Source organism: Diorhabda sublineata, chromosome 10, assembly GCF_026230105.1.
Source record: "Diorhabda sublineata isolate icDioSubl1.1 chromosome 10, icDioSubl1.1, whole genome shotgun sequence".
Classification (NCBI taxonomy): Eukaryota; Metazoa; Arthropoda; class Insecta; order Coleoptera; family Chrysomelidae; genus Diorhabda; species Diorhabda sublineata.
The window spans coordinates 9153402-9181126 of NC_079483.1; the positions used below are offsets into that span (position 1 = coordinate 9153402).

The window sequence follows — 27725 nt, forward strand, 5'->3', positions numbered from 1 at the left end:
CCGAAAGTTGCGTTTTGAGTGTTCCATGTTGTGAAAGTGACAGTTCCGTACTGCAAAACACTTTCGGGACGCTCTGGAGTAACTTCCTTACATGTGACTTTAGCCACTTCAATGTTGACAGTTGACAGTTTCACTTCGATGATTTTGCATAACCTTAAATTTTTAATTTTCTGAAATTTGACTTGGTATAAATCCCATCGAATTGTTTCGTAAGTAAATTAATAAATTAATATTGACATTGCAAATATTAATTAATATTAATATTAAGTACATTATACAGTTCAATAAATAAAATTCTCTATTGTGTTGATGTGAACATCTTGTTTTATGGCGAGAGTGCTTTTATTGATCGGGAATGGAGACCATGAAGTAGAACTTTTCCAGATTTTAGATTTTTCTGAAAAATAAGCGAGCACTACATTTTCCGTTGGGTTTTTCGGCTCTTTCTGGTGATACCACTTTATAAAGAGCTCGTACTGTTTTTCGAAACTTCGTACCGGCAACGAATTAAGAACGGCCGCATTGCTTTCTTCGGTGAGATAAGATGGCGATGGATTCGAGCTGATGTTTTATTTTTCATCATCATTCATTGTTATTCATTAATTTAGACAAAACTACGGATAAAACAAATAATTTCAAAAAAATAAAAAATTTGATGTTATGCAAAATCATCGAAGTGAAACTGTCAACTGTCAACATTGAATTTGTCTACTCTAGAGCGTCCCGAAAGTGTTTTGCAATACGGAACTGTCAATTTCACTACACGGAACACTCAAAACGCAACTTTCTGTATGTAAATGAATACAGAACGAACAACTTTCAGATGGTGTAGTCTAGAAACGTAATTTTTGTATGATTTAAAATTTGACAATTAGAAATTTTGAACTTGACCGGTTGATGTTACTGCGTTCGCGTTGGACCAATTGACAAGGCAAACCCGCAGAAAATATTTCCTATGTTAGGGCCAAAACTAATAAATCTCCACACTTTATTTAGATTAGATCTAGATTTAGATATTTTTGTTATACTGAACATCCTTCATAGTTTTTTTCAGTTTTTTCCCAATCTTCTCATTCTGAAAATTGGATCTCTAAAACGAACCCTGTAGCTTAGCAATATTTCGTTGTTTCCCTGGAAATTAGAATCAAATTTTGATTCAATACTGCTCATTGAAGAACGCATCACGTCTTGGTACTAGTATCGATATCAAATTCTACAAATATGTGCAAAGGCTTGTCTGATAATTTTTGTTTATTTCTACACTCTAGATAGCAGCGCCACTACATGGCTCTTTCGAACATTTATAACCTGGACAGCAGAGACTCACGTTGCTCTATAAAAAGTGGATTTGATTCCAAGACCGGTATAAAAGACGTAGAAAAATTTTAAAGATAGAAAGAGCATCCGCTTACCACGCTCTATCTCCCTCTAGTTACCAATAAATTCAAAACTTGTTATTCTCCATTTTTGCCATTTCTACCACTTGAAAATTCGACGTCATTTCGTTGATATTAAAATAGTGTAGAGAGAAATAAAGAATGGTATACCGATGTTCTATCTCTCTCTTTGCCAGTCGTTGGGGCCCAATGGAATAAACTTCCATACCTCTCTCTCTCTCTCTATTTTAGTCGAGCTACGTTGCCAACTCACGTGAATTTCCGTAGATTCTTTTGAATCAAATTATTTTTAAAACTGAATATTTATTTTAAAATATCATTCATCAATCTTCACGGTATGCCAGATGTGACAGGTCTCTTAATAATATTTCAATACACATTTCTGTTTATTGACAAACATATACTTACTCAAGTATTGCCTGCGTAAATCAGAGCTCCTGTCACTGTCAGTAACAGATAATTCGATAATAATGCGTACGGTAAATCTAATAGAAAGCTGCCATTAATGCCAAATTGGAAGACTAACAACTTATCTAGGTCTTAATACGAGTGCCGAAACCCAAGTGAAGAAACGGTGTACTTAATGTTGGTAAAGTAAATTTACATACCAAGACTTGTATGCTATTTCAATTAATAATTAACTTAACATAATCTAACCTAACATAATCTTACCTAACCTAACTTAACCTAACCTTACCTCACCCAACCTAACCTAATCTAACCTATATCTGTTTGCCAAAAAACTGGAAGGACTCAACATATAGCATTGCGCGACATCTGCTTATTTTTAGTCGAACTATAGCCGTTCTCCATCTTATTCTACAGTGTATTATTCAAATTTTCATCATTTACTCAGAAAATGTTTGCCTAAGAACGCGGAACTAGTTACAATTAACGTCGAGGCGAAAAGTATTATCAAAAAGCATGAATATATATTTTTAATTTTTCTATACGAGGATGCCCGTTGTTAAAAACGATTCATTGGAATTCTGGTAGGTGATTTAATAGAGAACATTCTTGAAGAAAACTATGTCATAAAACGAAAGTTATGTGCCGAATTTTATTCTTTAGGCTGCGAGTGCAGTTGGCAAAACGCCCGACGTTTCATACAAATCATTATTTTAATATGGCGGAGACGAACGAAGGTGGATGAATTTGCTGAAATCCGCTAATCAGGATAGCGTTTAGAATCTTGGTAGACGACGTATTAAAAAGGAGGCGGAAAAAGGGAAAGAGAGGTAACCAATTTATATTGAAGTTTCATGTACAGCATCGTAAAAAGTTGGAGTTGAATTCACAATTTTAATACAGTTTAAAATTATAAATTCCCTCAAAATTACACAATGCAACGAATTTTTTACGGCGTTTACAATATGTAATTATGATTCGCCATCTTGAAACTATTTGAAATATTGAAATAAAATGTCAAATTTAGTTTAGACAAGAATTTATTGAGTAGATTTGGGGGACAAAACAATAACCAAAAACTGGACCGATGACATGAAACATAAAATAAAATCTTAAAAAGTTAATGGCAAATATACCTAAGACAAAAAAAGCGAAGAAGTATGAAAAACAAATTAAAAAAGTTAGGTTATGCACACCAAACAGAGAAAATGAAAAATGTAGTTAGAATTAGACAGTGAAACAAATCAAAATACAGTATTGAAAGGTTTTAGAAGCAACAGAAACCTAGAAAATATATCAATGAAGAATTAGACAGAGAAATGCTTGAGAGAATAATTTGAAGGACTGCTTGAACTAAAAGACACAACGAAACGACAAATTAAATAGAGAAAGAAGATGAAAAAACTCAAGAAGAGGAAAAAAAAAACAGTTTATATTTGAAGAGGCGAATTGGTTGCAGCTGAAGAATGCGAATACACCGGGAGAAGATAAAATCAAAGTCGAGATGATGATAATGAACATGGGAGATGAAACAACCTTATAACAAGGAATTTAGTATGGATAGAAGATAAAGGAAACAGTGAATAATATAATAATTATAGAGGATTATCGCTATTGAGAACAGCGCTAAAGCTTTTTAGACAGCGAGCTAATATAGGACCAACAAGCTAAAGCAGTATATATCGAATTACTAGACATAGAAAAAGTTTTCGAAAATACGGAAAAATCTACAGAAAAAAAGATGTTAATAGCAAATTAACGAGAGTTACTGAACGCCTGTACAAAGAAACAAGAATTGAGGAGATAATGAGTGTCAATACAGCTATTGAACACACATTAATCGAAGTCTTAAAATATCAACTTGAACAATACACTTCCAGTACCCGTGATTTGTCTTTAAGACATCTCACCCCATTTGCTATAAAACAAAGTGTTGATACCAAACTAGAGTTGTGAAAAAATGAAAAAAATTTAAGTTTTCACATTATCATGAACCTCTTTTTTCTTGCCAGTATCCAAATTTTAGTTTGGCATTGAAATTTGCATCCACAAAGTATTCAAGCTTCTCACAAAATGATGCTGATTTTGAAGATATGTTGGATGAGTCAAAATGCTGATGATGATGGAAGAGAGAAGATAATAAACGATATATGGATAGCAAGAAAGAAAATCAGAGATGCCAAATAGAGAAAGAAACATTAGGTGTGAGGAGATCAAATCCAAGAGCCAAATAATGGCAATATAATAATGAATAAAGAAAACAAAATCAGATATTCGAACGTGGAGTAGGTAAGTAAAGGTCCTGCCTCGCGTTCCTAAGTGTAACGATTTTTCTGAAATTGAATAATCGTTCTTACGAGTTAGGCAGACGGATTTAAAGATGAATAACTTCTTTGGAAACTGATCTCAGCGCGAAGCAGGATGAATTAGAAAGAATATCTTTCCGTAAACATTCCAAAACTCTTTGTAGAAGTCAAAGTTCATTTTATACTCATTCTCATTTGTTTTAAAAGTCAAAGGACGTTCTTAAATGACACATTTCCAATTGTAGATCACTAGTGATCAGTTATATCATCTTTTTAGATAGATTTTAACGTTCTATATGTTTCTTTGGAACTTTTAGTACAGTGAACTAAGCAAATCACGTCACAATTTTAAAGACCTTCATGGATTAGTTTCAAAGTTTGACAGAAGGTCAATAATGATGCAAATAACAAACCTGGGGACCCCAGGGGTGAATGCCACCCTTACTCGGGGGTGGAAATTTAAAATGTGGAATGAAGTTTTTTATTCAACTCGATAATTTCTGAGTTATTCGCGATTGAAAAATAAAAAAAGACGTTTTTCAACATTTTTTCACGAAAAACTCGAAAATTACGCATTTTCTGGAAAAAAATACTCTTATCAAAATTGAAGATTATAGATAAACGAAGAAATTAGTCAGTTTAAATTGAATATTTTTTAATAATATTCAGCAATCTATGAGTCACTGAAAGCCAATTTTTTCTTTTTCGTAAATTTGAGGTTTGAGGTCAAATAGCGGAAAAACGATCAATTTTTCGTAAAAAATTGTAAATAACATTTTGAAAGTACTTTTTAAGGCCTTTAGAATGAGTTTTTATAAAATCGTCTAGCATAAAAATTAAGCGAGTTATGACGAAAATAAGTAACTCGAATTTGAAAAAAAATATGTGCGGCAAAATTAAAATTAATCGTAGCCCATGTAAAAGTATCTGTAGCTAAAACAGAGCTTGATGCGTTCTTCAAGGTCCATGTTTTTTGACTCAAGACGATTTTACTAAATCGATTGGTGGCAACGTCAATTCAAACTCGTTTTCACTCGTCTTAATCCAATAGGGAATCATATTACTTAAATTTTTCTTGTGGCATCAAGTTTTTGTTGTAAATTCTTGAATAATACAAAAAATATATATATATTTGAGGTTTTATTGTTGTTTATTTAATTTCGTGTATTCGAAGTGGCACTAAGAAACTTTAAATTTGATTAGGCGGTAATAAACTTGCCAGGTTTAACTCGAAAATATATTTTACTATGGAATTGCCGCAATAAAGTCATTTTCACAAAGTCGTTTACAGCGGGAGCTAAAAGTGAAGATGCTTGAATATAATTTAAAAAAAAAGCAGTGGAAAACTGCAAAGAATCTGCAAACTCTGAAAATAACGTTACTGAAAATTTTTAATTGAATTTTTCCATAGTAATTATCATTTTCATAAAAGAGATATACGGGGAGAGATAAAAAAAAGTACAGATGAAATTTTTTTAGAAGCAAATCAAATTTGGAACCAATTCTGACTTATTGGTTTGAGAATATAAACTTTTTTGTAGTATTTCTTTCAAAATATGGATAATAAGCAACAAATTTATATTAAATTTTTATAAAAAAGTGATCAAATATGCTAAAGAAGCCCAAGAAATATTGCAAATACTAGTTTAAGAACGATCATCGGTCGGGATGTTTCAAAACAAGATGGTAATGATCAAAACGTGAACAAATATTTATCCAATAACACGATTTTTGTTGCTCAACAGTATTGATATTCCTCACTGCTCATATCCGTCCTTTCTTCTTCTTTTTTTGTGTCTTATTAATGTTACACAGTCCCTTCGAGATTTTCGGCTATCAGTCTCCCAGCGCTGCTGCTTTTCAGTCCAATGTTAACAGGCATTGCTTAACGAAGTCAATATCACTTGAATAATTCAAATTTCATGATATTGAGCTCAAATAACCTATGGAGCAAACGCCCCATAAAGAAAATTCAAGCAACAATCTACGAAGCGAAATCTGAGTAAGGTGCAGTTTTGATCTATATCACAAGAGCCGCGTAAATCTCTTCATCGACACCACAGAACGTTCTTCTAGATCTAACTCCACTGTAAATTGTCGTAAAAACACAACAACGCGTCTGTAATCAGGAAGATCTAAGAACTGCAAACTTACAAGGATGGATCTTCCAGTACTTCCAATAGATATGTACACCATGATATGGTAAACATATTTCTTATCCAAGGATAAGATTGAAAAGCAGATATTACGAATCAATAAAATCACATCCTAGTACTCCAGATAAAAGTTCATACTACTGGAAGGAATGAATCATCTACGTACTGTGTTATCATAGTTTTGATTCATTGTTTCAAAAAATCTCGAGATATCAATATAATAATAGTATTCCGAGTAAATCTTCAATCTTTTATTACGAGAATCGTTTTTATTTTCAACTTCCGATCGCTTCGTGCAGCACACTCCGCCATTGTTTACATTCACGCGTCAGTCGGCGTTGTGCTACAGCCACGTAAACGCGTCCATGTTCTGAACCATTACGGATGAATATCTCTTGATACACCCTCTTAAAACTCTCGAAAATCGATGTTCTTGGGAGAATCAAGACTTGATACTGTCGCTGTGTATTTTCCTTTGGTATTTTGCAGACTTTATAGATGTCGCTGACCTACATATTGATGCATATATTAGAAACGGCGGAGGTCTTCCATCACGTGACTCATTCTACGATTATTTTCTAAATCCTTCCATTAATAGAAATAAAAAATAACAGCATCGTGAAAAGATATGAAAGCAGCTTAATTCACAGAATTTGATTCTAGATACGATTGAGTATTTCGATCATAGTTTGATCATAGGGGTTCTGAGTCTTGATACATCCACCGTTTCTACTATATCTCTCTTCACATAGATGTTATTTTGGTATAAACGGTTTGTTATTCCAAATAAAACTCAATGAATCATCTACATACATACAGTGTTATCATAGTTTTGATTCATTGTTTCAAAAAATCTCGGGATATCAATATAATAATAGTATTCCGAGTAAATCTTCTATCTCTTATTACGAGAATCGTTTTTTTTTTCAACCTCCGATCGCTCCGTGCAGCACACTCCGCCATTGTTCACATTCAGGCGTCAGTCGGCGTTGTGCTACAGCTACAGCTTCATTAAGATAGGCAACTGTCCATTACTCAACTTTATTTCGCTTAAAAATGGATTAAATTAGAATGTAAATTCCAAAAAGATTTGAATTGTAAATCAAATTTATTCATTCCCAGCCTCATTTAATTTGACGAAATTTATTACGCATTATTAGATTGTTACTTTTTGTAAAAAACGATTGTAGAATTTACGAATTGCACTTGGGTCGTCCGAGACACATTCCGTGAAATAAAAAACAGGGAAACTGAACAGCGTGAGGTCAGCCCAACATCTCCGAGAAACACAAATGTCAAGCGGTTCATAGACCGAAAGAAATCCTGCGCATGCTTATCGCAAGAAAACTCTCAGCTTCCGATGGTCCTGATCCTGCAGGACTCGCGGAGTTCAGTAGACGCGTTGTTATGTTGCAGGAGTAGATTTTTTCCGTTTGGATCCTGGCAGATAAATCGGTCGTTGAATTTTTGAAATTGCGCGCGAATTTTGTGGGACTATTTAATAAAAAAATAACGTATTTTGTGTAATTGTTTATATGAATTGAGATTGTAGAAGGATTTCGAATCTTATCTCACGAATAAAAATTGAACAATTGTGGTTTTAGGTGAGTAGAATAAAATACTATTCAGGATTTTTCACAAAACAAAATACATTATTCAGAGATATTAATAATAATGTTTGTATAAAATCTAGCGGCAAGAAACTAAACATTTTAATAATTTAAACAAATTTATATGTTATTATAAGATAATTTTGTGGTTATTTATTCTCAAAAACCATTTTTTGATTAATATATTTGTCATAAAAACATCGATTTCATTGAGGTATAGACAAAATGTTTTGGAAGCAACAAGTATGATTTTCTGTACTCTTATACATTCCACCAAAGATCAGGTGGAAAGTCACCCATTTTAATTGTCGATAAAGCTCAATATCTACATGTTTTTTACATAATTTTTTATAATTTACAGAGTGATTTCTTCTAAAATAAATGTATGTAACCTTTTTGGATGCACTAACAAATACTATAGCTTCGAGTTGGATCTAATAATCAAATAACGTACAAGATATTTATTCTTCTATGAATAAAATTGAAGTTTGATAATGAAATATATAAAAAAAATTGTGGTTTGTACTACGAGAGCATCAATATCAAGTGGTCAAGTAATGGAATTCTATATTGAACAAAATTTACATTTATAATCCATAAATGAATAAATGACATTGAAAAGAGTGATGAAATAAAACTTCTTTGTATCACACTGTATAAAATTAATGGAATCAACTTGGTCCTTTAGATATTTGACCTTCAATTCATGTCCTTAAATAATAATTAATAAAATAATCAAAAAGAATAATGCCAAGTGATGGTTGCCATTTTAAAATTTGAATCTTCAAATATTTTTAATCAAACTATAATAATTCATTTATATTTGGTGTATTGAAGTTTTTCTATCGATAAAACAAATCCTATATAACAAAATGTAGAAAAACTCTCTTTGGAATTTATTCAAAGGACATTTTCAACAATTTAAATCTCATAATCGAAAAAATAAAAAGAGGAATATCATTTGTGGGTTTTTTTGTGATAATTATAATGTTGTTTACATAGGACAGATATCCCAATATTTGGAAAATAGACTAAAAAATCATCGGTATGATAAAAAATGATTTTTCAAAGACTTCTTTTAGTCTTTATCAAAATATGATAAGAAATATGTCACATAACGATTTAACGATTTTGCAATATCAATTTAAGCACAGCATCGATGTTTTCTGGTACAACAGCTGATTTTGGACTACCTTCACGAAATTCATCCTGTAAAAAAGCCCGACCATGATTGAATTCGGACAACACGGTCGCTCGAGATGGTGCTTCATCACCAAAAGTCGAAGCGAGTTGATCGGCGCACTTTTTTTGGTTTAATCCACGTCGAAAGTCATCGCAACTCAAATAGCACTCGTATGACAAGTTCTGAGTACGCTCACTATTAACAATGTCAATGTCAACAATGTCAGATTTGACATATTCATATCAGTGTTGTCATATCTCAAAACTTAAGTAACAGCTTTGGTAATACGTCATTTATATTGTTTTCTCTACCTTGTTGGTTTGTCAATTCAAAACTTTTAATTATAATCAATGTACTGTGTGCTGCTGATATTATATTTTGATTAAAAAGCTATTAAACACTATAATTGATCGAAATAGGCACTATAAATATAATGGAAGTTGACATTTTTTGAGCAAATCGTAATATAAAACATTTGACACTTAAATGCTACACAGAAATGCTTTTTTATATCACTGTTATAAAATTTGATAGTAATTTTAGATTATTTTAAATATAATAAAACAGTTGAGCAGTTAAAAGTTACTTTTATTCAAATCTGAGTCGTCTCTGTCATCTTTTCACTAATAACTTCCACAGATCTACAACTAGTAGTTCGATGGTAAATCTAATCATCAAAATTCTACATTCTGTTTGACATATTCGACATATTTCATATAAGATTGTGAGGTTATGTTGTTACTAAGCAGATTTTTCACGTCATTTAATTTAACTTTGCTTCTTTAATAAATCCTGAGTCACTACCAATATTGGTAATAATAAGAATAATTTTTTCCTGATATGGCTTTTAAGCTTGTCGATAAATCTTCAAAAACGCTTTGAAATTTGCTATTTTCATCAAAATCCTGTTCAATTTCCCATTCAACCAGGTTTTATTTGTACGAGGATGGTTCAAATATGAACAGGAATTTTCGAATCAACGCGTGAAAAATAAATTTAGTGACGTAAAAGTGTTTGCACTGGACGTTAGTCTCGTTTGTTACGAAGCGTATAGAACAGCAAGGAAAGCATTATTTTTAGTCAAAAATACATGTGTAACCTAATAATAAACTTTTTATGACAAAATCCGTTTTATATTTGAACCACCCTCGTATAATATTTTTTTCTATTCTCTCTTCAAACTTCTTCAATTTCTTTCAAATATTTTCTATCAAATTCATCAGTACTGTACTTCGTATTCATTATTTGTCATCAAATTACTGCTGATAATGTATAATTTGATAAAAAAATTTATAGTAACAGATTTTAACACTGCAGGATGTCTTTTTGTGTATAAATATTGTATTCTACATCTGAATTGGAACGAAATCTTTGTCAGGTAGATTATTAGTGTGTTCATGGGCAAAATTGAACACAAAAGTGTACTAATTCTAATATATTAACGTGTTTTTAAATACTTATAAATTCATCGTTTATAACAAATTGTATGGAATTATAAAAATTGAAAAATCACTCGAAAGCTCGGAAATGTATTGTAGTTAGTACACTTTGGTGTTTAGTATTGCCACAATCCCACTACAAAAACGCTTGTGTTCTCTATGTATTGCACTATAAACAACAATTTATTCTCGGTATAAATAGTTGTTTTGCCCCAAACAATAAAACATGAAATGATTCATTTAAATTCAGGGTAAAATACTACAAATCAAAATTTTTCTCGACAAAGAAACCTAAACAAAGCAATTAAATTTTATTAAAAGGTCCGACCGCAAAAGAGAAAGTGAACAGATGAATGGAAAGGAAAGCGATAAATTTTTTTTTATACAAAAAAAGGTCGTAATGGAGAACACAACACGGCGGCTTATTCGACCCACCGACGGAGGTTCTTTTACTAAACTTTCACTTTGATCAGTCGACCGAATGCCTCCTATCCCCCACTATATGTGGCCTTCGCTCTTGTTGACGTACATTGTTCAAAATTCAGAGCCAGAAATTTTCAAATAAAGTCATTAATTTCACGTTTTCTTGATACCGGGTGATTCAATAACAATGTTCAATACCTAAACTCTGAAATGTACGAAGATTGTTCGACCAAACACATTTTTTTCCGTAATCATTTTATTTTTTCTACACAAATCGTAGTTACCGAGTTTCTTTTCAAAATAGGCCATAATCCACTCTGAACTTTCACTAACCGGAGGAAACAGAAAAAATTATTTGTGGCTAAATTTAGAATAATTTCTTATATTTATGATTGGGGGGATGTATTCTAGACGTAACCTGGGGCTTCATTAGCATAAAGGTTGCTTCTAATCATTGCATTCTTCCGTGAAGAGTTCAGGTAATGGTAACTGGTACCAAGTTTCTGCTACTGGCTTTATTTTCACTTTTTCTGTTGGACTTAATTGTAATGAAAATAGCTGGGATCCTTTTACTAATTTTTTTCCGATTTCATCTACTTTTGACTGGTCTTTTCAGGCCCGCGTTTCGTCTTCATTTCGGATTGAGGGAATTGGTTCTTTAAGATAACTTTCCTTAACGAATAGTCGGACTCTGATTTGCTAGATAAGTTATCTAAGTATTCTTTTTGAGCTTAGTGATAATGCTTCTTCATCGAGCTTAAATCTCAAATCGAAGTGCGATTCTAATTTTCTCTGTCTCAACGTTCCTAAATCTAAAGTTTCATAACATATTGCTGCTTGTTTTATTCAATAATTTCATCATTCACATCGTTGATTCTTTAAAATTCTTAGTGCTTGTTGTGGACAATTCCTTGAAATTGGGGTTACATATTTCCTCATGCTTTGCGCTGAGACCAGTTTCCACAAAAATGACCTGAACTCTTCAAAATACAAAAGAGATCTGTTTGATATTTACTAGGAATAAACAGCAGATCTCACTCCAAGGACTTCTTTGAAATATCAAAAATTCTCTTCCTTTCTTATTTATCTTTGAGTCCGTTTCTAATTTCAGAAAGATCTATCCACTTAGGAACGCGAAGCACGACCTTTACCTACCATATCCACTTTCGGAATTAGTTAAGGGCTCAATATTTTACAAAGCAAAAAGTGCACAATCATTTGCCGATTGAAATCAAATCGATATAAACTTTTTCCGCACTTCGCAATAATTTGAGGGCATATTTACCGGAAAGTGGCTTCTACTCTGTAAACGACGTCCATTCTAATAATAATATTTTAAATATTGTTAAGTTTTATGTTATTTGTATCTTTGTTTATTTTCATGTGACTTTTTTAGTTTTTACAAGCTTTTGTCTACGAATTACAACAATTTTTTGTTTGATTCGAACTGGGCAGTTTCTTATTTATCCAAATTTAGTTCAAGTGACTTTTTTACCTCATGGTTGCAACAGAATAGCCGAACATACATAGATATGCATTTTCTGGTGCATGGATTCAGTGGCGCGCCAGTGAAGGTTTACCCTTTGTGTGCATTCGCAAATAATTTTCATTTTAAAAATGCTTCTCACAGTGTAAACTAGACGTTAACTTTTTAGTCAAAAAAAAAAATATAAAACAAATACGGAAACGCAAGCAACGAGAAAGTTGTATCTGGGTTAAGCTATGGATTAGTCGTCGACCTACTTTGGGGGTTTGGATAAAACTTCTAGAAGAGCCCTCTAACGTAAGATCCTGCATGAATAAGAAACTTCTAGTGACGAAGCTACATATTTCTACTCTTCCAGATTTTGTAACGCTACGTACTATAAAAAATGCGTTAACCAAAATTAAAATTCGAAGGGATATCGAGGAAGTTTCTACGTTTCATTTCAATATTTCGAGAAATTTGATGGTTACTTCTGAAGATCATTCTTTTTAGCTATAATCGAGGATCCTACGAACGGACGCCTATGATCTACATGCCACAAGATTTGATTTTTTGCACCAACTCGTCGCCACTGGTGTTAGTTATTGCAGATGGATGCCAACCTTTCTGGTCGAAGCTTGCACAAATCAAACTTTGATAAAAACCGAGGTTTATGCTTACTAATTTAATTGTAGACATTAGTAGTTTTGAAAAAGTATTGTCTAGTGTGGGTTAGAAGTAGCAATATTTCTAGCAGAACATTTCAAAATCAACTTTATCATAATACATTACAGTGAAAACAATTTGAAAAAACAAAACATGTCTCTAATAGAATACAGTGAAATTGTTGAAGAATTTAAAGAAGATATTTCAGGTGAAGTTGATGATTCAGTTGATAAAAATTATTTCAAAAAAAAACAGCGGCTTTAAAATCTTCGAGAAAATTTATGGAATTTTGAATGGAAACTTTAAAAAATTGATGTAATTGAATTGATTGAAATTATGCTCCAGTTTACTCGGTAGATATTAAAAGAAGCTTTTCTAATTATTTCGTCAAAATTTTTGTATAAATATCATGAGAAAATACCTTGTTATATAATAGTGAAAATTTTATATTTTTTTAAATAAAAAATGTGAAATAAAATCTGTAAATAACTCGAATAACAGTCGTATTGACAACACGTTGCGAGTACGTTCACCAAATGTCAAACTTCAAAATGACAATGACAGATTTGACATAAAGACATCAGGGTTGCCATATCTCCAAACTTAAGTAACAGCCTTCGTATATGCTTATATTGAATAAAAAGTTTTCGCATCGCATAAACAAAAACATTTTCTTAGTAGTATATCTCGAAATATACAGTCATCAAGTACGTTCACCAAATGCCAAACTTCAAAATGACAATGACGGATTTGACATAATGACATCAGGGTTGCCATATCTCCAAACTTAAGTAGCAGCCTTCGTATATGCTTATATTGAATAAAAAGTTTTCGCGTCGCATAAACAAAAACATTTTCTTAGTAGTACTTATATCTCGGAATATACAGTCATCAATACATTAGTCTATAAAACAAGTGATTTAAAAGTAGTTGTTTTCCGAATATTCGTATCGTCATTTCCTTCTTGCCATATGGCTCGAAATACAAACTAAAAAGTTCTTTCAACTCTTTCAAACCAAGAAAAAGTAATAGGTTGTGTCCCGAACAGACAATGATTAAAAAAAACAATGAACATTGTCTGGTGTAACGTCTCATTTGAGGAAGTGATTGAAAACTTGCTTTGAAATTCTAGGAATCAAAAGAACAAGTAATAACGTCCACTTTATAAAAATTCAGATGTCTACTTTGTTTCATAGAAAAATATGCCGAACCAGGAACGAAATTCTTCTCAAACTTTTCACAACTATCTTAGAATATGTTCAAAAAGACCGAAGTAATGGTGAAAAGTTAAACGATGGTTTCGTTAATATGTATTTGGTGCTTGGAAAATCCAAGAACGATTCATCTGGAAGCAACGCATCCGCAACGGGTCACTGTATGGTGTGCATTATGGTCTGGAGGACTTGGACGATAACACAGTTTATCGTACCCCTAGCACAAAGATTACACAGAAATTCTTAAGACAATATAAAAGAATTGGCATCACTAATGCAAGTAAGGACAATCGGTATATTTATGCAGTTTTCTCTACTACAAGACGTTGGGGACAACCGGTTAAGGTATGGTGACCTCAAGAGTAACATCCGATATTCAACTGATATAGGCATAACAAGAAAAGGAGCTTAGAAGGACTTTTATTGTCTTGTTTATATTCTGTGGTATCGTCTAGGAAAACTAGAAAATTTTCCGGCAGTTCTTCATAGATCTTTGCCGAAGGGAATAAAGAAGAAGTGGATCCAGGACTTTTTTGACGACGAGAGAAAGAAATTTCTCATTCACAAACTGAAAATTGTTGTCCTCCTGGATGTTGCAACACCAAACCTATCAACTGAAACCCCACATCATTTATTCATTTATAGCCGTCTGTTACTCATAATTTAGTATTTCCTGGGTTTTCTCAACTTGTTCTAATCATGATTCAACAGGTTTTTCTATCGTGTTTCGTTTCGTTACTTTTTCTTTTCCATTTGTCCTCTTCATTCTTTGTTGACTTCCTTGTCTTTGAGCACGAGCAGCATAAAGATATTTACAGCATCCCCTATGTTCTCTACGAGGTAAATTCCTCCACTTGTTGTGAAAGATCATACTGAAGTTACGTCCACATATTTGCATCATCCTCCAACTCCTCTCTTTCGATTATTTCCCTTCTCTACGAGGTAAATTCCTCCACTTGTTGTGCAAGATCATACTGAAGTTACGTCCACATATTTGCATCATCCTCCATCTCCTCTCTTTCGATTATTTCCCTTCTCTACGAGGTAAATTCCTCCACTTGTTGTGCAAGATCATACTGAAGTTACGTCCACATATTTGCATCATCCTCCATCTCCTCTCTTTCGATTATTTCCCTTCTCTACGAGGTAAATCCCTCCACTTGTTGTGCAAGATCATACTGAAGTTACGTCCACATATTTGCATCATCCTCCAACTCCTCTCTTTCGATTATTTCCCTTCTCTACGAGGTAAATCCCTCCACTTGTTGTGCAAGATCATACTGAAGTTACGTCCACATATTTGCATCATCCTCCATCTCCTCTCTTTCGATTATTTCCCTTCTCTACGAGGTAAATCCCTCCACTTGTTGTGAAAGATCATACTGAGGTTAAGTCCACATATTTGCATCATCCTCCAACTCCTCTCTTTCGATTATTTCCCTTCTCTACGAGGTAAATCCCTCCACTTGTTGTGAAAGATCATACTGAGGTTAAGTCCACATATTTGCATCATCCTCCAACTCCTCTCTTTCGATTATTTCCCTTCTCTACGAGGTAAATCCCTCCACTTGTTGTGCAAGATCATACTGAAGTTACGTCCACATATTTGCATCATCCTCCATCTCCTCTCTTTCGATTATTTCCCTTCTCTACGAGGTAAATCCCTCCACTTGTTGTGAAAGATCATACTGAGGTTAAGTCCACATATTTGCATCATCCTCCAACTCCTCTCTTTCGATTATTTCCCTTCTCTACGAGGTAAATCCCTCCACTTGTTGTGAAAGATCATACTGAGGTTAAGTCCACATATTTGCATCATCCTCCAACTCCTCTCTTTCGATTATTTCCCTTCTCTACGAGGTAAATCCCTCCACTTGTTGTGCAAGATCATACTGAAGTTACGTCCACATATTTGCATCATCCTCCAACTCCTCTATTTCGATTATTTCCCTTCTCTACGAGGTAAATCCCTCCACTTGTTGTGAAAGATCATACTGAAGTTACGTCCACATATTTGCATCATCCTCCATCTCCTCTCTTTCGATTATTTCCCTTCTCTACGAGGTAAATTCCTCCACTTGTTGTGCAAGATCATACTGAAGTTACGTCCACATATTTGCATCATCCTCCATCTCCTCTCTTTCGATTATTTCCCTTCTCTACGAGGTAAATCCCTCCACTTGTTGTGCAAGATCATACTGAAGTTACGTCCACATATTTGCATCATCCTCCATCTCCTCTCTTTCGATTATTTCCCTTCTCTACGAGGTAAATTCCTCCACTTGTTGTGCAAGATCATACTGAAGTTACGTCCACATATTTGCATCATCCTCCATCTCCTCTCTTTCGATTATTTCCCTTCTCTACGAGGTAAATCCCTCCACTTGTTGTGCAAGATCATACTGAAGTTACGTCCACATATTTGCATCATCCTCCATCTCCTCTCTTTCGATTATTTCCCTTCTCTACGAGGTAAATTCCTCCACTTGTTGTGCAAGATCATACTGAAGTTACGTCCACATATTTGCATCATCCTCCATCTCCTCTCTTTCGATTATTTCCCTTCTCTACGAGGTAAATCCCTCCACTTGTTGTGCAAGATCATACTGAAGTTACGTCCACATATTTGCATCATCCTCCATCTCCTCTCTTTCGATTATTTCCCTTCTCTACGAGGTAAATTCCTCCACTTGTTGTGCAAGATCATACTGAAGTTACGTCCACATATTTGCATCATCCTCCATCTCCTCTCTTTCGATTATTTCCCTTCTCTACGAGGTAAATCCCTCCACTTGTTGTGCAAGATCATACTGAAGTTACGTCCACATATTTGCATCATCCTCCATCTCCTCTCTTTCGATTATTTCCCTTCTCTACGAGGTAAATTCCTCCACTTGTTGTGCAAGATCATACTGAAGTTACGTCCACATATTTGCATCATCCTCCATCTCCTCTCTTTCGATTATTTCCCTTCTCTACGAGGTAAATCCCTCCACTTGTTGTGCAAGATCATACTGAAGTTACGTCCACATATTTGCATCATCCTCCATCTCCTCTCTTTCGATTATTTTCCTTCTCTACGAGGTAAATCCCTCCACTTGTTGTGCAAGATCATACTGAAGTTACATCCACATATTTGCATCATCCTCCAACTCCTCTCTTTCGATTATTTCCCTTCTCTACGAGGTAAATCCCTCCACTTGTTGTGCAAGATCATACTGAAGTTACGTCCACATATTTGCATCATCCTCCATCTCCTCTCTTTCGATCATTTCCCTTCTCTACGAGGTAAATCCCTCCACTTGTTGTGCAAGATCATACTGAAGTTACATCCACATATTTGCATCATCCTCCAACTCCTCTCTTTCGATTATTTCCCTTCTCTACGAGGTAAATCCCTCCACTTGTTGTGCAAGATCATACTGAAGTTACGTCCACATATTTGCATCATCCTCCATCTCCTCTCTTTCGATTATTTCCCTTCTCTACGAGGTAAATCCCTCCACTTGTTGTGCAAGATCATACTGAAGTTACGTCCACATATTTGCATCATCCTCCATCTCCTCTCTTTCGATTATTTTCCTTCTCTACGAGGTAAATCCCTCCACTTGTTGTGCAAGATCATACTGAAGTTACGTCCACATATTTGCATCATCCTCCAACTCCTCTATTTCGATTATTTCCCTTCTCTACGAGGTAAATCCCTCCACTTGTTGTGAAAGATCATACTGAAGTTACGTCCACATATTTGCATCATCCTCCATCTCCTCTCTTTCGATTATTTCCCTTCTCTACGAGGTAAATTCCTCCACTTGTTGTGCAAGATCATACTGAAGTTACGTCCACATATTTGCATCATCCTCCATCTCCTCTCTTTCGATTATTTCCCTTCTCTACGAGGTAAATCCCTCCACTTGTTGTGCAAGATCATACTGAAGTTACGTCCACATATTTGCATCATCCTCCATCTCCTCTCTTTCGATTATTTCCCTTCTCTACGAGGTAAATTCCTCCACTTGTTGTGCAAGATCATACTGAAGTTACGTCCACATATTTGCATCATCCTCCATCTCCTCTCTTTCGATTATTTCCCTTCTCTACGAGGTAAATCCCTCCACTTGTTGTGCAAGATCATACTGAAGTTACGTCCACATATTTGCATCATCCTCCATCTCCTCTCTTTCGATTATTTCCCTTCTCTACGAGGTAAATTCCTCCACTTGTTGTGCAAGATCATACTGAAGTTACGTCCACATATTTGCATCATCCTCCATCTCCTCTCTTTCGATTATTTCCCTTCTCTACGAGGTAAATCCCTCCACTTGTTGTGCAAGATCATACTGAAGTTACGTCCACATATTTGCATCATCCTCCATCTCCTCTCTTTCGATTATTTTCCTTCTCTACGAGGTAAATCCCTCCACTTGTACGAGATCATATAGAAGTCTACTTAGCACACCAGAAGAAGATGAATTTGGTCTAAGTTTCCTCCTCCTAACATGATATCTCTCGACTTTCCGATCTCCTTGAGAAAGCACTGAATTTCATCAGTTTTCTGTATCCCTTGCCCTTAACAGTAGTACAGATGATAAGAAAAGGTTGTTCCAAGTAAGATATGAAGTTGTAGGTCAGTTTTTTCTCAAATAATTCATCTGGTACTTTATAATATTTTAGATTACGCTTTCAGAGAATGATGTGGTAAAGGGTTTTCCAATAAGAGGTGTTATTTTGAAAAGCCCGCTATTTCGGTAAATATCACTTTTGAAGCTGTCATTTTTTGACAATTGACAAGTAGAAACTACGCCATTAGTGAAAATGGAACGATACACGCTTCAACAATGCATTGAAATTATTAAAATTCACTATAAAAATGGTGAAAGTTTGGAAGAGACGGTTCGTAAAACTAAAACATTTTTGGGTCGACGTGAAGCACCTTCTCGGACCGCAATACAGAAATTGGTGGAAAAATATGAGCTGTTGGGACAAGTTAGTGATGTGAAGAATAAAAACCGTGCACGTCGCTCCAGAACAACTGAGAATATTGCTGCTGTAGCCCAAAGTGTTGAAGAAAACCCAGGTGTGTCCATTCCTCGTCGTTCTTTGGAATTAGCCATTCCACAAGCGTCATTACACCGAATTTTGCATAAGACTTGGGTCTTAACGCCTATAAAGTTCAGTTAACACAATAACTCAAGCCGGCCGATCATCAACAACGTCGTGTCTTTGCTGATTGGGTCCTTGAAATGCATGAAAATGATCCGGAATTTCATCGAAAAATCATCTTAACTGATGAGGCCCATTTCCACCTTGGTGGTTACGTCAATAAACAAAATTGTCGAATCTGGGGCTCGGAAAAACCAAGAGTTATTGTTGAAAATCCTCTCCATCCTCAACGCGTCACTGTTTGGTGCGGTTTATGGTCTGGCGGTGTCATTGGACCTTACTTTTTCGAAAATGAGACTGGAGCAACAGTTACGGAATGGATTGCGCTATCGAGAGATGATTAATGATTTTTTATGGCCGAAATTGGATGGTATTAATTTGGACAACGTTTACTTTCAACAAGATGGCGCTACGTGCGACACAAGCAATGAATCCATCGATCTTTTACGGGAAAAATTTCCGGACCGTGTTATTTCTCTAAGAGGTGATCACAACTGGTCACCGAGATCTTGTGATTTAACACCTTGCTACTTTTTCCTTTGGGGCCTCGTGAAAGATAAGGTCTACGCCAACAGTCCAGCATCGATTCAAGACCTCAAAGATGGAATTCGTGAGGCTATCGAGGACATAGGGCAGCCAATTTTCAATTAGGTTACGGAAAATTTCATGAATAGGATATGGTCCTGTAAGGGCAGTCGTGGCGGCCATTTGGCTGATGTTGTGTTCCATTATTAACGGCATACCTTCCTCTTTATATTGAAATAAACATCCGATCATTTATCTCCAAAAATGGTATTTATCTATATCTTTGAATATCAAAATAACACCTCTCATTGGAAAACCCCTTATAATAAATTCCAATGTAAAAACACTCATTTTATCGTTAGCGTTTTTAATAAAAAAATCTTTGTAATTGCGACATGTCTGAGAAGGGATCTTAAATAAAATGTCGGTTGATCTCTTTTCCGAACTATTTATCTCGACATCAAATTTACGGTCGTTTTATATGAAAATATCTTCTTTGAACTTTCATCTTATTGCCTATAAAGCTTCAATATTTTCAAAGTAACTGCTTTACATGGAATATCACAGCGAAATACTTTCCTATGATCCAACTTAATTGGAGTAAACCTGTGGAAATTGTTCTAAAAATGTTGGAAGTTCACTATTTTTATAAAAATACCAAGACTCTATTCGATTTTTATCAAATAAGCGATCTCAATGTTTGAGATTCGTTAAACGTTTCTTGTTTATTGTTTTTGCTTCTTTGCGGTTATTCTGAAACTCAGTCTACCAAAAGATGGTGTTGGTCAAATATTGGGTAAGTTAATTGAAACTAAAAGTCAACCTGTTTATAATTTTTGAAAAAATTGACGAATTCCCCAGATGTGGTATCACAGAATGTCTTTTTGAATACATTGAAAGAAAAACGCAGTTTAACTATACGTTGATTGTTTCCCTATAACTTTTTGAACCTCAAACATTTAGTATCTTAAGCGAAGCCAGTTGATTATCTTGAATGGCCTTCTGAAGAAGGCTTTGGTGCGTTGTTTACCGATGGTTTCCAGCCACTTAATTAGAAATATCTCCATTAGAACTCTGATGGATCGTAGAAATGGAAAAATAGTTAAGTTGCATCTAGTAGATGACTTGCAAGTAATGCTGTGACATAAAAAATTCCTCATACGACCCTTCGTTTGAAGCTGCGAAACCAGAACTCATATTTAAGTATTTTCAATAAAAAATTACAATTTATGATAATTTTTTTCAGAATGTCTCTTTATGGCGAACGGTTTTCTTGGCATTTACAACGATTTAAAAATCTACATATATCCCAAACCATAAATTTCATCAAGTTAATAAAAAAGTCTTTTTTTTTTGTCGAAATAAGTTCTGATTTCGCATATTTAAACGAAGGGTCGTAGATCCAGTCCAGGAAAACCTTATATATGACTTATTTAATATTTAGGGGCTTAAACTTTAATTAGATCATCCCGTATTCCAGTTTCATTTCGACCTAATAATATTTTTTCATATTTATAATTTATCTCAGTTAGTTTCCCGTTCGCAAATATCTTGTCAACACGAGTAAACATGTTTACGCAGCGCCAATCGTTAAAAGAAAATTCGAAAAATAAATTGATGGAACAGGAATTTCTTTCGATGGAAATTATCATCTGTAGCAATTAAAAATGTGTCTTTATATACAATAGAAGTTTTGTCAGCGTTAAAAAAATAATTGGATCGTTTGCGTCAGAAAAAAAACCTTTATACACTTTGATCAATTCAGTTTGGTACTTTCCGCTTTATTCGTATTCAATAAATGTTAATAAAATCGAAATAAAACTACAAAAATCACAATAATTGAAATATTTTACGTTGAAGCTGAGCTGTAATTGTTGAAATAGACATTTGAAATACGAAATACCCAAAAATCTGATCTAGAAGTACCAAATATATTCTTTGTATGACAAACAATTTGATTGGATTCTAGTAGAACCAGGAGCCTAGCAATTCAGCCTTTGTCCTCCAATCTAAGACGTGAATTGATTTCGCGCTCTAAATATTTCTACCCACTATTAAGAAAGCTGTCCACAGATTTTAAATCCATTTGACTTTTAATGAAACCATCGCAATGGAAAATTGGGGAACGCACTCATGGCAGCGGATACCAAAATGTCCATGAACTCGTTCATATGCCAAACGTTGATAGCTTCGGAAACAGCTCGATATGGTTTTGTACCACATTAGAGGTCATCATAACCACCGCCACGAATGACTCAAGAGGTTATCGATTTTGGAAGAAGATATAGTTGATTGAATGTCCAGTAAAAGCTCATAGATATCTGCTTAAAAGATTATAGCTACGGTCACTACAAAAAACAGCTGCAGCTGCTTCTAATTGTGTCTTTCATCCATTTGTGTAGTGATTTCTGAAGGGTTTCGTCTTCGTAAAACGCCGGGTACATGTAAAATACTTTATATATGTAGTAATCTATTAACTCGAAGTTAATAGTAAAAATATTCGTATTCACGAAGTCGTTATTACGTTAAATGCGCGGGAAATCGTCCTCAATTGCGCGGGAAGTCGTTTTTAACCTTCTTCTCGACTATCCGCTCTTTCGCGCTGATCTATTGCTATTGGAGAGAACCTCGTGGCTTCATGTTTGGTAATGGGGTCGAGTAGAGAAATACTTTTCTTGGAATTATAAGGTTCACTCAATTTTATATTTATATAACAAATTGGCCCTTCTATTTGGGAAATTAGGATTTTTTGGTCTATTTAAATTTGATTTTGAAGCCGTAGAAGTTAAGATGACGGTCAAGACTAGAGCCTTAGTCGCATATGCAACTGATTTACAGAATCCTTGAATGAATGGCGACATTTCATTCCAGCGGTAAACAGTTTTTGATTATATGCATTCAGTAACATCGTATAAATAGTAAAAAAACAAGAATAAAATGATTTAATAATAATCTGAAGAACTGCTACTAGAGCAATCATCATCAAGTTTGATTATATTGAATATTTTCATTTCTACGTTATTTTTTACATACACTATGCAATTTAAAAGTAGTATACATTCTAAGATATGCCTTAGCAATTTCTTCTACAATGTATTCATCATATTCGGTACCAAATTCATCCACTATCCTCAAAAGCACTTGCTTTAGGTCTTTTTTGTGGCTGAAACAATGAAGAAGAGGCCACATAGTTGGCGATATATCGTAACCAAGGCACTAAAATTGAGAAGAAGACTACAATTGACACAAGACCACAGATAACCACGATGAATTAACTTGTATATCGATGGAATGTGTGTCCGTGTGTATGTTCCAAATGAACTTAAAAACGAGTCAACTGATATTCATGAAAGCTGGCAAATATATGTAATTTGGTCCAAATTAAATGATAGGATAGTTATTATCTAATTAATGGTCTCAATAATTAATAATAAATTGATCATCAACGTTGATTGTTGTTATTAATCGTAGTTTCCTTAACTCTGAAACAGATGGCGCCTTAAGCGAATTTCTTTACAGAGAACTGTGAAATTTTGCTTTTACACCTCATAGATGGCGCTACACTGTAATGTGATATATTTTCTTAGAATACACATCATTTTTAAATCACTCAGCCACAGCAACGCGTGGCCGGGTCTGCTATACAGAGGTCGACATAAGTCTGGAAACGCTGCCGAAAAAATATGAAAGGAAACATATTCGTGCTTCAGACTGTTATTTTTTAGTCATGATTACACGTGCTTGTCGAGTAGACTCGTTTTTATAATGATTAATCCATAAAAGTTCACGCTTCAAAAAAGAGTTTTATATATTTATTGAAAATCAACAATTTCCGCTACCGAATCGTTCAATAGTGTCGAAGATTTACCGGAAAATCTTGAAAACGGGCTCTGTTAACGACGCGCCGCGTTTTAAACGACCGGTATCTCTAACAACTAATTCTAATTGAAAGAAGGATTGGAAACTCTCGTGGATAGCTTGACACGTGCTTTTCTGTTGAGAAACGTCGATGAACCAGTGTGAGTTACACAAAAAATTCTAAAACGATGTCGAAGATCATGAAATCCCCCACAAGGTCCATCAGATTGATTTGCATTATTGTAAAAATTAAGCATTTTAAGCGGTAGAACTTCATATTTAAGTTGTAAATCTTTAAAATTGATATTAAGAGCTCAAACTTGGTGGGTTTTTTTTTATATGTATATATATTTTTCGGAAATGAATCTCTTTAAATTAGGAATATTATTGTCGAAAAATCAACGTTGCACCCCGTCCGATTGTAGTTAAATCTGATTGGCATGTTTATTTTATCCAATAGATACAAAGGCGCTTGATGATCATGCGTTGATCACGCATCGATTGTTTATTGGATAGATTTAGTATACATACACTTTTCTCGTTTCTCTATTTACTAATCCAATTAAAATCGGTTGACATTGTTTATTGACATTCTTATTGAGTTTCGACTAAGTAAATAAAACATCCAAACATGTTACAAACCTTAGAACCTCAGGCGTAGTAGACAAGACCCTTCAACCTCACGTCTACTCAACACATCTCATTAAAATTTATGTCTCAAATAAATCAAAAGTTAAGTTAATTCAGAAGTCAAATATCTAGTTACCTCGCCGTGTCGTTGAAGTGATTCTCGGCATTTCCTTCGAAAATTTTCGTCTGATGTCAAGATATTCACCCTATTTTCACGGTAGTATTGAGAACCAAATGATCCGCTCTACCTGCGGATTTAGTCTTCAAATCCTAGTCATTGTCTTTCTCGGTCTCTCGAATGTACAAATTAGAGTTGAATAGAGAAAGAGAGTGCAGAGTCGGCGTATTGTCAGTAGAATTAAACTGTCTTATCATTAAAGTTAAGATGATAACATAGATTGGAAATCAATAAAGATAATCCGTTTATAGAGTGCCGGTGTAATACTCTTAACGAATTTACAGTATTGATTATACAAAACTACATGTGAAAACATGTGAAATTAACGAGGAAATATTCAAGATTTCGGAGGCTTTATATAAAATATCGTGAATTATCTATAGGTTATGTTATGCTAGGTTAGGTTAGGTTAGGTTAGGTTAGGTTAGGTTATGTTAGGTTAGGTTAGGTTATCTGGTGACTGCTTATAAAAATGCAAGATATTTTGAAGGTTATGTAGATTTCTGGTTACAGTTGAGAAGGTATTCTGGATTTGGATCGTCGATCGAGCTTCACTTTTTTACCTAAAAGACTGACACACAGATGTCGTTGCCATTGTCAAATCCATTTGACGTTTATGAACTACCAACTTTCAAAAGATTATGTATGAAAAAACCTCAGCATTGGCTTCAAAAGTGTTGTCCGGACTCTGCACCATCGAAAAGAACTGGTTTGCTGAAGTTAAACGTGGTCGTACAAACATTAATGATTGTGATTATTTTGGTCGTTCAAAACATCAAAAAAGTCCACAAATTGGTTAAATCTAATCGTATATTGTAGTTTTGCGAGATACCTGAGGTCATAAAGATATCAGGAGGCAGTGTGTTTGAAATTATGCATGAACATTTCACCATAAGGAAGTTTTAATCACAGTCGATCAAAAGCAACCACGTGTTGATGATTACACGTAATAAATTAGATTTTTTGCATCGATATATGACATAGATGAAACATGGATCCATCACTTCAATCAGTAATCAAAACAATCATCATCTGAATGGACTGCAACCGGTGAATCACGTCCGAAGCGTCCAAAGACACAACAGGAAGGTTATGGCTTCACTATTTTGAGATACGCATGGAATATAATTGATCGAATATCTCCAAAAGAGAATAGCGAATACTACATTCAGTTGTTGGATTGTTTTAATGTAAAATTCAAGGAAAAACAGCCTCATATGTCGATGAAAAAAATGACCATTCGATGGCAAAGATGCTTAAACTGAACCAATTGCTTTCTCGTCCACAGTATAGCCCAAATCTGGCTTTCAGTGACTACTGGCTATTCTCTGGGCTCAAAAAAATGCTCGCCGGTAAGAAATTCAGCTCAAATAACGAATAAATTGCTGAAATTGAAGTCTATTTTCAGTTATCAGCATCTCATTAAAGCGAGTAAGCCCTTGAAATGCGCAAGCGGACTGAAAAATATTCATTGTAATAAAAAATATGTCCTTGCTGAAAAATATACTGAAATTTTGAGTCTTCAGGAATGAAGAAAAGAAATCAGATCAAATCTCAACCTATCGTTTGAAATTTGTGGAGTCCATTCACAACAATTTCTGATTTTGAAGCCGTAGACGTCTCAAAGATATGTCCTAACAATTATTGATTCGATAATAAACCAAAGATTCAATTGAATTACATTTTGATCCTTATATCATTACTCAAAGACTCAAATACACTTCTACATAATCTTTGTGTCTATTAACATTGATTTTTGATTTACTTATTTTGTCATTGTTTTCATTATATTAATTAGCCATCAATGTAAAAGTTATCTAAGTATCCAAAATTTGATGCTTTTTATCGCGAATTATTATTTAATTATCATATTCAACAATTTATGGTTGTTTTTATTACTAATTTATGAATCTGTGTGTGTATGTTCCCACGTGAGGATCCAGAGTAATGTCAAAGAACGCCACCTAGTAGGAACCGTCGTGTCTGTCACAGGAAAACATTGACAGTGCGATAGTTAGTGTATAGTGTAGTGTAGTGTAGTGAGTAAAACGCACGTGCTGTCAGATGATCGAATAGAAATCACTGGAGAATCATACTTTTTGCAAACCATCTATACATAAGTCAAAAGTCAAGACAATGTTTATCACTTTTTTCGACAACCATGAAGTCATCCATTAGTATTCTTTGCCAGCAGATTTTCACTTCTTTTCACTGTTCAGAATCATCCAATTTAATTCTAGTAGCGTCATCTATGTATTAGTCTACGATGTAATAACTTTAATGTTTCTGAAGCTAAAATTAACGATGAGTTTTTATGAAATTAGCGTAGTAAAATCAGCAGCTTTACACATAATCAGCTTGTATTGCTAATTGGGAACGATTGTAGCAAAAAATATAAAGAGTTGTTACAGAATAAGTTAATGTGTGATAAAAAGGGAATTCGTCGTCGTCGAGGAATACAAAATGTAATAAGGCGGAGTAATTTTAAACGGCATTAATGTAGATCAATCCAATCTGGAGATCGTTCCTTGGGGATTACGCTTCACCGTGTCATCGCTGCGTCAAGATACTGTTTCCTCATACTACAGACGTGTACAGATCCGTACTACACTTTTAAATTAACCACAACAAGTATGGTAAATATGTTTTTGACCTACTAATTACAATTTTCCCTAAAACCGTAGAAGAAGTACTGGGTGTGCTGCTAAAAATGACCGTCGACCATTTCTCAGGAACGTATTAACGTATAGCGCCAGGAAAAAACGAAAGTTTCTCCGAGAAAGACGAGGAAATTATTTTCAGAAATTTCGGTCCATTTGAAAAAGCAAAACATATATTTATGCAACAGAAAATCCTACCTTCAACTTTCTTTTAAGTTGATATCACCCACACACGTTCTATTAGAATGAAGTTCAACTTGCTTCTACCAAATAGCTTCTTTTTGAAAAATTAACTATGTTGGACGTCGCACTACTATCTGTGAACTAAGCGCTGCAAAAAATGATTTTAAAATCCTTGTTTGCCGTTCGGAACTTGCAGCAAGTACCTGCAAATCTACGCGGGGTTTGTCTATGCGCCACACCTAAAGCCGGTACCACACAATG

The 27725-nt window shown here is 34.4% G+C and overlaps 1 protein-coding gene across 1 annotated transcript in view; it reads left to right on the forward strand.

Moving 5' to 3' along the window:
- Positions 1–7652: 7652 nt before the first annotated feature.
- LOC130449628 (uncharacterized) overlaps positions 7653–27725 on the forward strand; it is a 243927-nt gene continuing 223854 nt past the window's right edge. Inside the window, exon 1 of the mRNA XM_056787573.1 lies at positions 7653–7871. The gene's annotated coding sequence lies outside the window, so the exon portion shown is untranslated. The remainder of the gene's footprint in view (positions 7872–27725) is intronic.